This window comes from Lolium perenne, unplaced genomic scaffold, assembly GCF_019359855.2.
Source record: "Lolium perenne isolate Kyuss_39 unplaced genomic scaffold, Kyuss_2.0 unplaced99, whole genome shotgun sequence".
In the NCBI taxonomy this organism is placed as follows: Eukaryota; Viridiplantae; Streptophyta; class Magnoliopsida; order Poales; family Poaceae; genus Lolium; species Lolium perenne.
The window spans coordinates 97575-101725 of record NW_027249057.1 but is presented as its reverse complement, the minus strand read 5'-3'; the positions used below and the strand labels follow the sequence as shown (position 1 = coordinate 101725).

The 4151-nt window shown below is 45.0% G+C and overlaps 1 pseudogene; it reads right to left on the bottom strand.

Moving 5' to 3' along the window:
* Positions 1 to 1285: 1285 nt before the first annotated feature.
* LOC127318763 (zinc finger BED domain-containing protein RICESLEEPER 2-like) lies at positions 1286 to 3731 on the bottom strand (annotated as a pseudogene).
* Between the last annotated feature and the right edge of the window lie 420 nt (positions 3732 to 4151).

Genomic DNA, 4151 nt, shown 5'->3' with positions numbered 1-4151 from the left:
GAACACCTAATTACTCTAGCCACCTCCCTTAGTTCGCACATGCCAATCAGTGAAACCGTTGTAACTACTTTCATATGGACTGTTTATCTAATGCAATTCTATGAGCTATGTAATGAAGTTTATAACCGGTACTGCTTTGCCATTGCTCAACAACACTGGCACATATCCTTTATAACCATTGATATCATTATTTGGCGAAGGAATTGGCTGCCCTGGACTTGCCCAAGAATTGGCCAAAAGGTACACTTCAGCTAAGGGGGAGCTGGGGCCAGCCAAAACTTTGGCCTTCAACCAAACAGAAACTTACATCAACTAGATTTCATGGACGTACCAATTTTATTTGTCAAGGCCAGTTTGACTCAAATCCAAACAGACCCATAATTTGAAAGTTGTCTAAAAGCTCTTTGTGCCTGCTAAATGTTAAGATGATATGATTTTTTGTCCGACGGCCGTACATGGCATACCAACAACATATTACTCCTCCAACCACTTCTTACAGCGTCGCCTGGATCCAGCTCAAGAAGAGCATCATCGCCTGGATCACTCCTTGACAAGATTCTCGCCCAGAAAGACAAGCCTGCCAGGATAGCCAAGACATCGCGTCTTCCTCGGCAATAGAGTGGGAGCCAAAGAAAGCCTATTAGCTTTACACAAGTGACACCGAGATTGTAGACATATCATCCGATGGAGAAGACTTGAGAGTCGCTAAAATAGAGTTTGTGCATATAGTTAGAACATTGTATACCATTTATTGTCAAAAGTAGCAAGCCTACTATTGTAGTTCGCGTGTTATCTGTCAGTGTATCCCATTTAGTTAATCCTCAAGGTTAACTTTTCATGCATATAATTTTACTGTATGATGTATCAGATTTAATTACCAATCATCTTAATATTTAAATAAGAAAATATTTATCAGTTTAAGTGTGGCCTTAAAATTATTACTACCAACATATTATACAGCCGTCTATTAGCTAGGTTTTAGCTGGCCTTTATGGCCTTTTTTAAGTTCTTTTATGTTTTTGTATCAATGTAAATTATGGTTTTTATCAATGCGGGAAAAAAAGTATGCATTGTGCCGCTGAAGCCACCCCGACGCAAACGGACGCACGGTCGATTTCGACCATTTCGGCCGACGCAAACGGACGCGACAGCGTTCCAAATGCGTCGCCCCGCTGGAGATGCCCTAATGAATATAGCCCACTAACAAAATTCTATACCGGACACAAAAGCGGAAGCACAATCTTATGCCACAGGCTAACACATTACGTTGCTTGTACACGACCAGTCACAAGCAACGGCAGATAAATATCTCTGATCACATATTACAACACACAGGTTACACGGCACATGAAAAGGTACATAACAGCATGGAGGAGTTAACAGAGTTCTACACAGCAAATTGCATTCTAGGACAGAACCAATGACAGTGATCAGTCACTTCACAAACTCTGGCCCAAATACACCTACAGTTAAAGACCGCCCATAGGTACCTGAAATATATGCATGCCCCAGCAAGGAAGCGAGCCTGCTCCATCTTGCCAAGCAGCCCAGAACTCGGCGCCTCCGGTGCAGTGGTCGAATACGGAAGCCAGTCCTTCGCGCAGACAAGCGCCTCCACGATTTCCGGCCGGAGCGAGCTTCTGTAATCATCGAGCATGCGGGTTCCTGTTCCTGCAGAAAATATGGAGCTGCCATTGGTCGCCATGGACATTGGAATTGCCAAGATATCACGTGCCATCCTCGAGAGCGTTGGGAACTTGAGTGTGTTAAGCTTCCACCAGTTCAGAATGTCAAACTCTTGGATACGCGGAGTGAGTGATTCATCCAGGTACTGCTCTAGTTCAGATTTTGAGGGCTGGCTTGTGGCAATCTCAGAAAGATACATATCAAAGTCTAGAAGACCATCACCAGTTGAAGGCTGATTTGCATGGGTGTTATTCCCATTGGCAGCTGCATGATTAGTTGCTCCTTGCTCAGGGAGTGGCTGTGCTACAGTCCTTAAAAAGCTCATGCACTGAATCATTTACCACCTTAACATACTTCGCAGCCTCGACGCCATAAATCTTCGAGTAACTGAACTCAACAAGCTTCATCTTAAAACGTGGATCCATCACAACAGCAACAGATAGCACGAGGTTGCAATCCTTCCAGTACTTGTCAAACCTCTCATGCATATATTTGGCAATGATACTGAAAACTGGGTCTTCATGTCCTGAAGCATTTGCCAGCTCCAGCTGAAGTTTCCAAGCTTCATGGAAAAAGATGTTTGAGGTTGGGTTTCCCGCTGCCATTATGCTGTGAGCCGAGTCATACAGCAGCCTCAAGTAATTGCAGGCCGCCTCAACTTTTTTCCAGTCCTCAAACGAAGGTGCTTCATTGTAGTTATCATCACATGTTTCTAGTTGAGTGAAAGCCTGCTTATAATCCAAGGCAGCCAAGAGCATCAGATAGGTGGTGTTCCACTGGGTTGTAACATCCAGACAGAGGGTCTTGGTACTGGGGATCTCCAGCTGCAGAGCAATCTCAGCGAACTTTTCCTCACGATTAGGAGAAGCTTTTATGAACTTTATGCTTTCACGGATATTGTAGATGACACCGTGGATTGAAGCAATGACATCTTGTGCAACTGCATTCAGGATGTGGGCATAGCACCTCACAACAAATAGCTGGCCCTTAAGCGAGAGGTCGTTCTTACTGGAGAGATGGTCTCTCAAATTTGCACTGTAGATATCATGCGATGAGCAATCATTATCCAGTGTGATGGTAAATAGCTTATCCTTCATACTCCAGTCAGTAAGACTTGCACTAATAGCTTCACTGAGTGCATTCTCTGAATGAGGCGAAGACACCATCATGAAGTTAAGCATTCTTCGATGTAATTTCCAATCAGAGTCAATGAACTGCCCAGCAAGTGAAACATAGCCAAGAGTTTGACTAGTTGTCCACAATCCAATAGTGAGGCTGATCCTTCCAGGCATAGTGCTGAATGCTTGCAAGAGACCCTCTTTTTCTCTTTGATAAACAGCATACACCTCCCCCTCCATTGTGTCAACATCAGCAACCCTGAAACGGGGCTGCAGACTATCAATGAAAGCAGTGAAGGTTGGCTGCTGAACAATGTGGAGTGGGTAGTCATGCAAAATGATCATCTTTGCCAGGTACGAACAACTGCGGTCTTGATCAAAAGACGCATTTGCATAACCAGTATATCTGTAACGCCTCTTAGACCGCCTCTCCACAGTACCATCACCATCATTGTCAGTTCCAATTGTTGAGGCCAGTGCTATCTTATGCTCTTGGCTTTTTATCTTAGGACAGGAACCCAAGGTGATGTGTCTCTTGAGATGACTAGTACCTGCAATTTTTGAACCAGAGCTGTAAGCAAAGGTTTGCTTGCACAGTTTACAGCATGCCCGAGTGGCTCCTCCAGCAGCATCCTCAATAGTGAAGTGCTCCCACACTAGGGACTTCTTTTTCCTGCGCCTCGTAGTTGGTGGGGTGGCCACCTCAGCGATGGCCAACTCATGCCCTTCAAGCAACTCTTCGCCCTGTGTCAACTCCTCACCTTCACCCATCTCATCACCTTGAGTCATCTCATCAACTTGGACCAACTCATTTCCATGGATCATTGCATCCTCATGGCCTGCCTCGTTACTTGGGTCAACAGTCTCATTACCTTGGACCACCTGACTGTCATTGCCAGCTTCATCAGCCATGCTGGTAGACTAGTACCAGGGGGTCACAAAATCTGGCATAAATAACGTGGTGACGTCAGATATCAGAGCACAGGTTATTTGACCAAAAGGAAGCAAAATAAACTTAATATGTGGCCATTCATGCAAGGAATCAATATCTGACCACATTACTGATGCTACAAAACTAACATTAGAAGCAACTTAGTATGGTTTAATTGGACTAATTAGCGCACAGCTCAAAGGCTAAAACTTTGGGCTTTGCTTCAGTACTGGCGCAAATCTTCATGAGCAATACTAACTATAAACTGGACCGGCTAGGTTCCTTCCATTAGCTAGACTCCACTGGTGGAAAAACAGGCTTCGGGTGAGCCCCATAAGTCGCGATGCTGCAGGATCCGCGACAAATGGTACCTTTAGTCGCGGTTCGGGAGGAGAACCGCGACCAAAGGCCTGGGC